Source organism: Chrysemys picta, chromosome 8 (genome assembly GCF_011386835.1).
Source record: "Chrysemys picta bellii isolate R12L10 chromosome 8, ASM1138683v2, whole genome shotgun sequence".
NCBI classification, from domain to species: Eukaryota; Metazoa; Chordata; order Testudines; family Emydidae; genus Chrysemys; species Chrysemys picta.
In genome coordinates, this window is record NC_088798.1 from 38,649,022 (window position 1) to 38,662,952 (window position 13,931).

Genomic DNA, 13,931 nt, shown 5'->3' on the forward strand with positions numbered 1-13,931 from the left:
CAACCAATGGGTCACGACCCCCAGATGGGCTACGAAAGGCAATCAGGGGTTTTGAAGCATTGAAAAATGTATTACAATGTAAAGCAAAGAAATTCTCACTCACCCATTCCTCATACAACCATATCCTTCAATGTCAAGTATTTTCAGTCAACCTCTTGAAATACAGACACATAATTGTACAGGATTATCATTATTACCACTGATATATTCTTTTTACTCTTATAGCAAATGTAAGGAGATGTTGCCAGCCTGTAAAGGTTGATAATACTGCCCTAACATATTCTTAAAGAACTCTACGTGGGTGGAATGTTGTTGGAATGCAGATTTGTGCTGAAGACATACGCTAAATTTAAAATGTAGATGCAATCACATATTTTTTACATTTGTGTCAACGTAAGGTTCAACTAGTCTAACCCTCTGCCTACCCATTGTCCTACTTATGTTGAGGTTGTGACCCACCACAACTCCCAGATCTTTCTCAGATGTACTGCTGCAAAGCCAGTTTTTCCCCATTCTGTATTTGCGCATTTGATTTTTCTTCCCTAAGCGCAGCATCTTACTTTTGTCTTTGTTGAATTCCATTTAATAGTTTAGCCCAGTTCTCCAATTTATCAAGATCCCTCTGAATTTTAGCTCTATTCTCTCTCACACTCTCTCAACCTATTCCTGAGCTGGGCCCTCCTTTTTTTTTTTTTTTTTTTCTTTCTTTTGTTTCGCTCCTCTATGAAAACCTAGCTCCTGCCCCAGGTTTCTCAGTTTAGACCAATTGGGCTTTCAGTAACTGATTAACCTCTTCCTGCCTTGCATGGAGGCTTGAGTGCCCCATTATAATTCCTCTATGGATTTTGTACCCCAGTTTCTTATATCTGAAGTCTCCAACAATATCAGCTAAATGCAATCTAACCCCATCCTCCCTGCTTTATGATTACCTTTACTGTTTTAAAATGTGAGATGGTATCTGATGATAAGCTAATTCCATAGAACTAAACTGATTGCTAGTTAATTCATAATAGAACAGGTGTGAGGAGTCTGGGCTTACCAGTGGTGCCACCTAATGGTTAGGTCACTGGCTCCCAGCTCTCCCCCATCTTCAGTGTCCCCTACCAGCAATCACTCCTTCTCTGTGCCATTTGGTAGGTAGCAACTCAGCCCTCTGGCCAGGTCACCAGTCGAGTCCGCCCCCTTACGGGGTAACAGAGTCCAACAAAATAAAGCGTCTTCAGCCCACCTCCAGGTTCCTGTGGATTGCATGCCCTTGCCTTAGGATTTACAATGTCTCTATCCCCCCCTTACCTCCAGGGAGGGTGGAAGAAGGGGTTCTTCTTCGAGTGATTGCTCATGTGTATTCCACAATAGGTGTGCATGCTCACCACGTGCACTGGTGGCGGAAGTATTTCCCCTAGCAGTACCTGTAGAGGGGAGCGCCCCCCGCAACCCCTAGAGTGGCGCCTGCCTGGCAGGGTATAAGGGGAGCTGCGTGTTCCCCCCACCCTCAGTTCCTTCTTGCCGCCAGTGAAGGTGCGTCGGAACTGCTCTGCTCCTGCTTTGCTGTAGCTTGTCCCCAGAACTGTTCATTCGTTCAACATGAGTACCTGTAGTTAGCTGTTTAGTTAATTTAATTAGTCAGTAAGCCCAGGCCAGGGCATGCCCTGCGCCTCGGGGTTTAAGTCGTGCAGCTCTTGCAGGCATCCTATGCCAAGGAGCGACCCGCATGCAGACTGTTTGCGCTGCTTGGGAGAAACCCATATGAGCAAAAGGTGCAAGATTTGTAAGTCGTTTAAGCCTCGGACCAAAAAAGAAAGGGACATTAGGCTCCGGGCCATCCTGATGGAGTCGGCGCTAACCCCAACCCTGGCACGCCGCTCCGAACCAGTACCCAGCACTGCGGCGTCGGTATGCAGCGACCCTCCGGTACCATCGACCAGTCGGCACCACTCCCTGTCCATGCGGCACACCAAGAGGGCCAAGAAGACTCCCTCCTCGCAGCAGCACCGAGGGAAATCTGGGACAGAGACTAGGCCCATGTCAGGCAGTCCTCGATTCCCTCTGTGCCCTAGGCCTCCGACTCAAGCTGAGTGGAGTAGCCCGGCCCCTTCGGAACAGGCCTCTCCAGATGTCCAGATGCCTTCCATGCCTGAAGCCCTCCAGGCGGCCCGGGACGTCATGTCCATCTTGGAGCACCCCCGATGTCAGCCCCGCACTCCAGAGGCAAGCCGCTGCTGGGATCCCCGCAGCCGCCTCCGGCCCGGTACCAGTCTCGGTTGAGGGAATGTTCGCAACGCTGATCACCGCCCAGCGACTGCTCGGGGCAGAGTCCAGGTGGATCACCCTCGACGCCAACCAGACTGTCTGGCTGGGTTCCATCCATCCGGGACTCTCGGCACCGCTAGTCCTCAAGGAGCGAATATTGACGGGACCATGGCAGGCGTTGCCGTCGGTCCCCATCTCAGAGAGGGTACCACAGTTGGTCATGACACGATCGTCGACGCAATTCCCACTCGGCCTCCCACTCCAAATCTCCACCAAGACATCGCAGCCCCGGGCGTCCATCGCCGGCATCTCGCCGTCGCGGTTCCTCCTGTAGAGGCAGTTCGCGGAGCAGCTATTACCGTCGGTACCAGTCCTCCACTTCGAGATTGCGGTCCCGTGGCCGTCCTAGATCCTGGCACCGCCGCTCCTCATGGTCCAGGGACAGCAGCGGATCTTACGCCAGCCCAGTCTCCATCCATAGCCATCCCTCGATGGGCCAGGCCGGCCAACCCGGACAGTTGGTCCTGCCAGTGCCACAGCAGGTGCAGTGGCACCGAGCGTCGTGGCTGGCCGAATGGTACGAGTCGGCACCGTGGCCTGAGGCACAGCCACCGGTGGGCGCTTGCTCGATGGCTGGAGCTTCGGAAGCACCGTCGGCCTCCCTCTCCAGACCCCCAAGGAAAGAGTTGATGGGACATACATCGTTGGCACCGTGCTCGGAGTCCAACCAGGTGGTGGACCCTCCGGTGCCAGCCGACACCCAGAGCACTGCACCGGCCTCTTTGCCCTGCCCGGAGGAGGAGATTGTGGCTCCGCCCCCCTATGTCCCGCAGGAGGACTCTAGGGCCCACCAAGAACTATTAAAGAGGATGGCAGTGAACCTACACCTCCAGGCAGAGGAGATGGAGGAGCACCTAGACTCCCAGTTTAACGTGTTGTCCCCATCGGCACCAGGTAGGGTGGCCTTGCCTCTCCACGAAGGGGTGGCTAAGATTTCAAATGCCCTGTGGCAAATACCACCTCGTTGGCCCCCATATCTAAAAAGGTGGAACGCAAGTACTTTGTGCCTACTAAAGGGCACGAGTACTTGTATACCCACCTGGCGCCCAACTCCTTGGTAGTCGAGTCGGTCAACCATAGGGAACATCACGGTCAGCCAGCCCTGACCTCAAAGAACAAAGACTCTCGGAGACTGGACTCTTTCGGAAGGAAAATTTATTCATCTTCGAGCTTCCAGTTACGAATGGTGAACCATCAGGCTCTCCTGGGCCGGTACGAATTCAATCTGTGGGGCTCCCTGCCTAAGTTTGAGGACTCCCTCCTGGAGCGTGATAGGAAAGCGTTTAAGGCACTAGTGGAGGAAGGGACAGCAGCTGCTAGGGCATCCCTGCAGGCAGCTTTGGAAGCTGCGGACACGGCAGCACGATCAGTGGCCTCCACGGTATCCATGAGATGGGCGGCGTGGCTCCTACTCTCTGGGCTGTCCAGTGAAGCAGAGTCTTCCATGCAGGATCTCCTGTTTGATGAGAAAGCTCTGTTTGCAGAGGAAACAGATACAAGGCTGCATGGTATGAAAGATTCCCGCATGACCCTCCAGACTCTGGGCCTCTATGTCCTGGCTCCAGCAAAACCTAATTTCAAGCCGCGGCAGACTCCCACCCAGGCCGCCCTCCTGAAGTACGAGGCCTCCCATAAGAAGCAGTGGGACTATAAGAGATGCCCTCAGAGGCAGTCTCAGCCTGCCCCCCCCAGCCTGGGTCATCCAAGGGCAAGCAGGCGGGGAAAAGGCGTTTTTGACGGAACACTCGGGGTCACCGCGCCAGTCTTCATCAGGGGTCCATCCCCAATAAAGCTTCCCTTCTCCAACCGGTTGTGTGCTTTCCTCCCAGAATGGTCATGGCTGACCTCGGACCGATGGGTCCTTAACACCATTTTCCGGGATTATATCCTCCAGTTTACTTCCTTCCCGCCCAACCACTCTCCACCCCCGTTCTTCTTGGGGGACCTCTTGCACGAAGCTCTGCTCGAGCAGGAGGTGGGGCGGCTTCTAGGACTAGGAGCGATAGAGGCGGTGCCCGAGGAGTTCATGGGCAAGGGATATTACTCCTGTTATTTCCTTATCCCGAAGGCTAAAGGGGGGCTCAGGCCCATCCTGGACCTCCGAGGTCTGAACCAGAACATGGTGAAGCTCAAGTTCTGCATGGTCTCCCTGGTCTCCATCATCCTCTCCCTGGATCTACAGGACACGTACTTCCACATCCACATATTCAAGGGGCACAGACGCTTCCTCCATTTCGTGGTGGGACAGAATCTTTACCAATTCACGGTCCTTCCATTTGGTCTGTCCTCTGCCTCCAGGGTGTTTACAAAATGCATGTCGGTGGTAGCAGCCTAACTCAGATGGCGGGGAGTCCAGATATTCCCCTAGCTGGATGAGTGGCTTGTCAAGGGCACCTCCCGGTCACAGGTGAGGGATCATGTGGCACTCCTCCTGTCCATGTGCACCGCGTTGGGCCTGTTGGTAAACAACACCAAGTCCACGTTAGTCCCGGTCCAACGCAGTTTATCGGGGCGCGCCTGGATGCAGAATCTGCCAGGGCCTCTCTTCCGCCAGAGATTCGAGACCCTGAAAGGTCTCATAGACTCAGTCACAAGGTTCCCGGCGACAACAGCCAGGGTTTGCCTGCAACTCTTGGGTCACATGTTGGCGTACACGTACATGGTCCATCACGCCAGACTCAGGATGAGCCCCCTCCAACTCTGGCTGGCCTCGAAGTTCTCCTAGGCCACGGACAGGATGGACAAGGTCCTCACCATGCTGGACTCTGTGATTGCCTCCCTATGGTTGTGGTCCGCCCTAAACAACATGCTCCAAGGGGTCCCATTCAGGGACAGGGCCCCATCGTTGGAGCTCGTGTCCGATGCTTTGGACCTAGGTTGGGGGCCCACATGGGGAACTTTCAGACCCAAGGTCTGTGGTTGGCTCAAGACCTGGCCCTACATATAAACATCAAGGAGCTCAGGGCGGTGCGGCTAGTGTGTATGGCCTTCCACTTGCACCTAGAGGGCAAGATAGTCAGGTTCCTCATGGATAACACGGCCTTGATGTTCTATATCAACAGGCAAGGTGGGGCCTGATCCTCTGCTGCGAAGCCCTCAGGCTGTGGGACTTATGTATAGCCCACGACATCCACCTGAAGGCCTTCCACCTACCGGGCGCCCGGAACGAGAGGGCGGATCGCTTGAGCAGGGACTTTTCCTCGCAACACGAGTGGTCCCTCCACCCGGAAGTGGCCCACTGGCAGTTCCGAAGGTGGGGAACTCCCCAGGTGGACCTCTTCACGACTCGGCAGAACCAGTGATGCCCCCAGTTCTGCTCCGGGGGGGGCCTGGGTAGGGCGCTATCTCCGATGCCTTTCTCCTGTCCTGGTCAGGCTGTCTTCTCTACGCCTTTCCCCCATTCTCCCTAATCAGCAGGGTCCTGGAGAAGATAAAGTTGGACAAGGCCCGGGTCCTCTTCATTGCCCCAGAATGGCCCAGGCAGCATTGGTATGGGACCCTCACGGACCTGGCAGTAGCTCCGCCGTGGCCGTTGCTGCTGTGTCCGAACCTGCTCTCTCAGGACCAGGGCCGCCTCCTCCGCCCCAACCTAGCGGCTCTTCACCTCATGGAGTGGCTGCTCAGTGATTAGGTGGAGAGGAACGGATATGCTCCGACCAGGTTCAGCGCGTCCTCCTCGAAAGTAGACGGCCCTCCACTCACTGCGCTTATTTGGCGAAGCGGTCCTGATTTTCCCCGGTGACTGCCCCGATCCAGCTTATCCTTGATTACCTCCTCCAGCTGAGGACCCAGGGCCTGGTGCCTTCGTCGGTCAGGGTGCAACTGGCAGCCATATCGGCTTTCCCTCCGCCAGTGCAAGGGCACACGGTATTTTCCCATGCTATGACTGGCCAGTTCCTTAAGGGTTTGGACCATCTTTTTCCGTATTCTAGACCCCCCCCAGTCCCACAGTGGGACCTAAGCCTGGTGTTGGCTCGTCTCATGGGGCCCCCGTTTGAACCACTGGCCACGTGCTCCTGGTCTCACCTCTCATGGAAGGTGGCCTTCCTGGTTGCGATCACGGCAGCCAGGCAAGTCTCGGAGCTCAGGACCCTGACCTCTGAGCCGCCGTACGTGGTCTTTCATAAGGACAAGGTCCAGCTCCACCCACACTCTGCATTCCTCCCGAAGGTGGTCTCCGCCTACCACATGGGTCAGGACATTTTTCTACCGGTCCTCTGCCACAAGTCTCAAGCGGTCTCCACACGCTCGATGCGAGGTGGGCTCTGGCTTTCTACCATGAGCGGATTAAGCCGTTCAGAAAGTCCTCGCAACTGTTCGTCGCCTCGGCTGAGCGCGCGAGTGCCCAGCCGATTTCCACTCAGAGGCTATCCAATTGGATCACTTCGTGCATCCATTCCTGTTATGAACTGGCGGGTGTTCCCCCGTCGCCCATTGTGAGGGCACACTCGACTCAGGCATAGGCCTCGTCGGCTGCCTTCATGGCCCACATCCCCATCCAGGACATTTGTAGGGCCGCCACGTGGTCTTCGGTTCACACGTTCACCTCACATTATGCAATCGTCCCTCAGACCAGGGATGATGCCAGGTTTGGCAGGGCTGTCCTCCATCCTGGGAACTTGTGAACTCCTACCCACCTCCAACAGATATAGCTTGGAATCACCTATTGTGGAATACACATGAGCAATCACTCGAAGAAGAAAAGACAGTTACCTTTTCCGTAACTGGTGTTCTTCAAGATGTGTTGCTCATGTCTATTCCACATCCCACCCTCCTTCCCCTCTGTCAGAATTGTCTGGCAAGAAGGAACTGAGGGTGGGGGGAGCACGCAGCTCCCCTTATACCGTGCCAGGCAGGCACCACTCCAGGAGTTGCAGGGGGTGCTCCCCCCTATGGGTACTGCTAGGGGAAAAACTTCTGGCACCGGTGCACGTAGCAAGCACGCACACCTATTGTGGAATAGACATGAGCAACACATCTCGAAGAACACCAGTTACGGAAAAGGTAACTGTCTTTTTGTGCCCCCTTCATGAGAGGGTGGTTGGTAGGAAAGCCCAAACCCTCCCTCTCTATTGGGCTCTGACTCAAGGCACCATGAGAGGCAGTGGTAGCAAACACCCCAGAGTGCTTATGGGGTGCCTCTCTCAGCCACTTCCTCCCACTTACTTTCCCAAACCAGGGTGAAGTCAAAAACCTCTCAGATGATCCACCAGAAATTAGAGTGAAGGGTTCCCTAGTCCTAGAAAAAGGATAGTCCCTCCTCTAGGGCCTAGGGTAGCTGCTGCTTGCAGACCTTTTCCCCTACAACCAAGACTCTATATCCTTACTCAGGATCTCCCAAGATAAATATCTCCTGGGCCCATAATTGCCCCTTAACTCCTTCAGTTCCAGTGTGTGATTCATACATCCCATCACAACAGGTCATGTTGCTATGCAGATTTACACTAAAGGAGGATCTGATCCAATATTTTTAAACCAAGACAGTTTTTAAAAGTAGTTTCTTTATGTGGTATTCTGCCTGAGAACATAGCATTTTTGCTGTGTGTATCTGTTGTCTGAGGAGGGATAGCTCAGTGGTTTGAGCATTGGCCTGCTAACCCCAGAGTTGTGAGTTCAGTCTTTGGGGGGGCCACTTAGGGATCTGGGGCAAAATCAGTACTTGGTCCTGCTAGTGAAGGCAGGGGGCTGGACTCGATGACCTATCCCTTCCAGTTCTAGGAGATTGGATATCTCCATTTATTTATTTATTTTATTTGCTAAGCTGCTGTGATGTACTAATTTGTTTGCAGCTATTTCAGAGATACAGGGAGAGTACTTTTTGATACACTATTCTTAATTTGAATAGAGCATTATATTGAGGTCACAGTCCTAAAGGCAGATGGCTAAACTGCATCTGTAAATTCCTGAAATTTGTGCAATCAGATATTTGTTAGTAAAAAGTGACCGCAGGCACAAAATTTCAGGGGGGGGGGGCAGTGTCTTAGGTATTGCATTTGAAAATATGGCCTTACACTTTGAAGTAAAATTTTAAGCTAAATGATAATAATCATAATACTTAGGATTTTATGTAGCACTTTTCATTCTGAGGTGACAGTAGTATTATCTCCATTTTATAGATGGGAAAACTAAGGCACAAAAATATTAAGTGACTTGCCAGTGGTCACATCAAAAATACATGGAAGAGTTGGGCAGGGCCGGCTCTAGGTTTTTTGCTGCCCCAAGCAAAAAACATTTTGGCTGCCCCCCCCCCCCCCCCCCCACGGCACCCTCGTGCCACCCCAGCCCTGGGTCACTGGTAACTCGCTCCCAGGGCGGGTCATTCAGCAGGAATTTTGGATGTGCACAGAACACAGACAGGATTGGTTCCCATATGGTTACAGAACTGCAATAAAGTGGAACAATTTTCAGCTTGTGTGATTGGAGGATATCTGGATGCATATTATAAGACTGTCCTACATAAATGAGGAAAAGTTGAGGTGCCTTTATTATTCTTTTGTTCCATTCTTTGTTTCTATGGGGAATTTGCCAATGCAATATCACTGTCTTCCTTTTAAACAAATAAAACTAAAACTTAATAATAATTATAAAAAGCAATGGCTATTGAAAATAGCAATTCCAGTCCTAATAACCACTGGGAAGCATTTCTTGCTCAATTTATTCTACTTTTTCCTACAGCAAGTTACAGTGGATCAGTATATTTGATTTGGGAGAAATGAAGTAACAGCTGCCCAAATTGAGCTTGAGGACTCCTGAATTTTGAGGGTGTTCAAATCTGGAAGGCAGGTGCTGGATTCCCTTTCTGAATATTAGCTAAATCTGGACAAGAAAAGTCAATTTCTGCTTCCATGGCTCAGAAGTGTAAATCTTCCTACGTGCCTGGTACTGTATCTAAAGCTGCCCAGTCTAGTAGAGCCTCCCCTTCCTTACTTTTCATTTTAAATTCTAGTGGGATCCACGTACCTGCCTTGCTAGGCTTCAGATAGAGAGCCATTTAGTCCATTTAGTCCACCCAATTCTTTCTTTGGGGGAGAGCCCAGGGCTGGGGCGGCAGGAGGTGCGGGGGGGGTGGGGAGGGGGGAAGAGCCCAGGCTGGGGTGGCAGGAGGTGCAGGTGGGGGCCTGAGCTGGAGCAGCAGGGAGTGCGGGTGCAGGGGGGGGTGTGGAGAAGAGCCCAGGGCTGGGGTGGCAGGATCTGCGGGTAGGGGGAGAGCCCAGGGCTGGGGCAGCGGGAGGTGCGGGTGGGGGCCAGAGCTGGGGCGGCAGGGGGTGCGGGTGCAGGAGGGGGAGAAAAGCCCAGGGCTGGGGTGGCAGAAGATGCAGGTGGGGGGTGGGGGGGAAGAGCCCAGGGCTGGGGTGGCAGGAGCTGCGGGGGGGGGGAAGAGCCCAGAGCTGGGGTGGCAGGAGGTGTGTGTGGGGGGGAAGAGCCCAGGGCTTGGGCAGCAGGGGGTGCGGGTGGAGGCCAGGGCTGGGGTGGCAGGAGTTGCGGGTGGGGGAGAACCCAGGGCTGGGTGGCAGGGGAGAGTCCAGTGCTGGGGCAACACAGGGGTGCGGGGGGAGCCCAGGGCTGAGATGCGGGGGCGGCAAAAAACCTAGAGCTGGCTCTGTTCCTACCATTTACAGCAAGCTGCAGCATAAGGTTTCAGTTTTCTACACTCCTTCCCCCTCCCTTTCCTGTTAATTGCAGCCGAGGGAATGCTGGGAAATGTAGTTCTTTCCCTGCTCCTGGGGTGGCTCTATAGGCAGGGAGCTAACCAAGGAACTACAACTCCCAGGGCTCCCTGTTGGTTCTCAGCTCTCATGCTGGATTCTTGCGCCCCTGCAAATTTGCCGCCCCAAGCATCTGCTTGCTTTGCTGGTGCCTAGAGCCGGCCCTGGAGTTGGGGATAGATCCCAGATCATCTGAGCCCCAGTCTGGTGAGACTCTGCTTGTTCAAGGGATCACTGACACTGCATTCCAAAAGAACGGTACTTTAAAAAAAATCATAATTATTCAACAGTGAGGTCTCTGTTTAGAGAGACTAGATTTCCCAGTTCCCTGTTGCAACAGCTGATTTCAACTAGGGTTCTCTTAGTGTCAGTCCTATGATTTGAATTTTTGTGGGCTGGTGTCTGAGCATTCCGAGTTGTGGAATTATCTTCTTTGATTCAACAGAATGCTGGTTTGGCTTCCTTTAGAGCACACTCAGAGATACGTTTATTGAGTCAAACATTCCTTTGAGTGTTGGCAGAGTTGCTATTGGAGGATCTGTTTGGTGGCAGATGGGGATGTTGTATCTAACCATTCTTACTTCATGAATTGCTCATGTATAGGGCCCTACCAGATTCACGGTTCATTTTGGTCAGTTTCATGGGCACAGGATTTTAAAAATAATAAATTTCATGATTTCAGTTATTTAAATCTGAAATTTCATGGTGTTGTAATTGTAGGGGTACTGACCCAAAAGGAGTTGTGGGGGGAGGGGGGAGCCGCAAGGTTAGTGTAGAGCAGGGGTTGGCAACCTTTCAGAAGTGGTGTGCTGAGTCTTCATTTATTCACTCTAATTTAAGGTTTCACGTGCCAGTAATACATTTTAACGTTTTTAGAAGGTCTCTTTCGATAAGTCTATAATATAGAACTAAACTATTGTTGTATATAAAGTAAATAAGGTTTTTAAAATATTTAAGAAGCTTCATTTAAAATTAAATTAAAATGCAGAGCTGATGGCAGCATTGCCTTCAGAGCTGGGCAGCTGGAGAGCAGCAGCTGCTGGCCGGGATCCCAATTCTGAAGGCAGAGCCACCCCCAGCAGCAGCGCACAAGTAAGGATGGCGTGGTATAGTATCGCCACCCTTACTTCTGTGCTGCTGCCTGCTGCTGCCTCCAGGGCCGGCTCTGACTTTTTTGCCGCCCCAAGCAAAACGCCCCGCCATAACAACACCCTCCCAGTGCCGTCCCCCCGAACCAAAAACAACCCCCACGAGCGCTGCCCCGCCGAAACAAAAACAAAACAAAAAAACCCAGTACCGCCCCGCTGAACCAAAACCCCAACCAAACAAAAAAACCCAGCGCCGAACCAAAAACAACCCCCCCCGAGCGCCACCCCGCTGAACCAAAAACAACAACAAAAGAAACCCCTGAGCGCTGCCCCGCCGAACCAAAAAAAAATACCCCCAAGCGCCGCCCCACCGAAACAAAACAAACAAACAAAAAACCCCGAGCGCTGCCCCGCCACCCCAAGATTGGCCGCCCCATACAAGGTGCTGCCCCAAGCACGTGCTTGGTCGGCTGGTGCCACTCTCTGGCCGCCCAGTTCTGAAGGCAGCAGCACAGAAATAAGGGTGGCATGGTATGGTATTGCCACCCTTACTTCTGCACTGCTGCTAGCATGGAGCTGCCTTCAGAGCTGGGCCAACAGCTACTGCTCTCCGGTGACCCAGCTCTGAAGGCAGCGCAGAAGTAAGGGGGAGATGGAGAAGGGGTATCTTTTGTAGAACGAGCAGGGTCTTTCAACTATTGACCAGAAAATTTCTTGAGTGTGCATGTGTACAGACATGTGAGTGCTGGTAGCATGGGCTGTCCCTGATAGCATCAGCAGGACAGTACTTGAAGATGGACATTTTTAAATACTCAGTAATATGGTGTTAGCAGCAGGGACAGCTGCTGTTCCATTGCTGCCTTGATTATAAACTCAGCTTCATAGGTGTGTTTAACACAATGATTGGAAATTAGCGTTTAATAAACTGCAATATGAACAAAAGACAAGTGCATTTTTAAAGAGGAGCAGGACCCTGGAATTTTATTTTTTAAATTCTCATCTGCTCCCCATACTTTATCTCCAAGACAACCTCATAGACTAGCAGAGATTGTTTAGACCTAGCTGCCCATAGTGGAGGTCAGGGTCTCTGTATCCTTGGAGACAACAGTAATGTTTTGCCTAATTGAGGGTGGAAATCTTTAATACTTACTGGATAACTTGCCTTTTATTTCTGTGTGCATAGATCAGTACAGCCGGCACCTTTCCTTCCTATGTCTGTCAGTTTTCAAAGCTACAGCAACAAGCTGAGTAAACATTTTGTGTAGTGTAGGCAACACAAAATGCAGGTAGTGAGGACAGTGCATCTCTTCTAATCCTATATCTACATTTTTATTGCCAGAGCCTAAAAAACTCTGACCATTCCCAAAAGCTAAACAATTTCTGTCCTAAAAGTGGATGGATGTTGATATGCATGCATACACTCCCATATAATGTGTGTGTGTGTGTGTGTGTGTGTGTGTGTATCTATCTATATAAAGTGTGTATGTGTGTTCACCTTGCAGCTTTAGTCATTAAAAGCAAGTGACTGACTGGTGATAGCACAGGGGTTTTTTCACATTAAGATTAGCATTGCTTTCTTTGCAGAAGCAGATAAAGAATATGGTACTCCTTTTTTTGTAACACCAACCCAGTCAAACATGATCACAGATTTCACATGACCTCCAAAGGTACGTGGTTTGGGAGGATGTCGACTGCACCACACCCTGTTGATCAGATAAGACAACAGGATGGTGATATACAGGAAAGAAAATATAACAACCACATTGTTTTACAGTTAATGATTGGAAATTTGCCTTTAATAAACTGCAATGTGAACAAAATAAGCAACTGACATAATATATATATGGCTCATTGTAGTATGAATCTAGAGTGTGGTTTTTAAGGCAAATTCTAAATGCAAAAATGAGCCCTCAGCCCTCTCTGTTTAATGATTTATTGCAATATCCTGTTTATATACACTTTCATGTGAATCCTCTTTCTGACAAATGTTAAATGATTTTTTTTTATTGAGCTCACTTACAGTAAACCTACATGAAGGATTATTATAATTTATCATTTGTATTACAGTAGTATCTAGAGGTTCGCACCCAAGATTGGAGCCCCATAGTAGTAATCACTGAACAAACACATAGAAAGAGAAAGTCCCTGCTCTGAAGAACTTTATCTAACTAAACAAAACAAACAAAAGTTGGGAGAAAGGAAGTATTATCATCCCCATTTTACAGATGGGGAACTGAAGGACAGAGGCCCAAATCCTAAACTGATGTAACTCAGTATAGTTCCATTGACATCATTTCGGTTACACCAACTTATACCAGCTGAGGTGCTGACCCAGAGAGATGAAGTAACTTGCCTAGGTCACCCTAGGAAGTATATGGCAGAGCCAAGAGTTCACCTTGGATCTGAGTCCCAACATAGTACAGTACCTCCTTATATTGTGTGTGTGTGTGTGTGTGTGTGTGTGTGTGTGTATATATATATATATATAGTCTTTTGTCTGGTGAAAAAAATTTCCCTGGAACCTAACCCCTCCCCCCATTTACATTAATTCTTATTGGGAAATTGGATTCGTTTAACATTGTTTCGCTTGAAATAGCATTTTTCAGGAATATAACTACAACGTTAAGTGAGGAGTTACTGTACTTTAACCAAAAGCTCATCCTTCCTCTCTGTGACGTTGCATTCCATAATGTTTATGGAAATATGCTTGTGAGTGTGAATATGATGTAACTGGAATATGCTTTATGCAAAAGGTCTCTTGTAAGGTCTCATTACAAAGCTTATGATCTACTGTGTGTTTTCATCCAATTTGTTTGCATGTATTATT

General features: G+C 50.5%; 1 protein-coding gene across 6 annotated transcripts in view; it reads left to right on the top strand.

Annotated features, from left to right (window-relative positions):
* Window positions 1-13,931, top strand: part of LOC101942561 (uncharacterized oxidoreductase ZK1290.5-like) — an 87,185-nt gene that overhangs the window by 39,500 nt on the left and 33,754 nt on the right. The gene's annotated exons all lie outside the window — the stretch shown is intronic.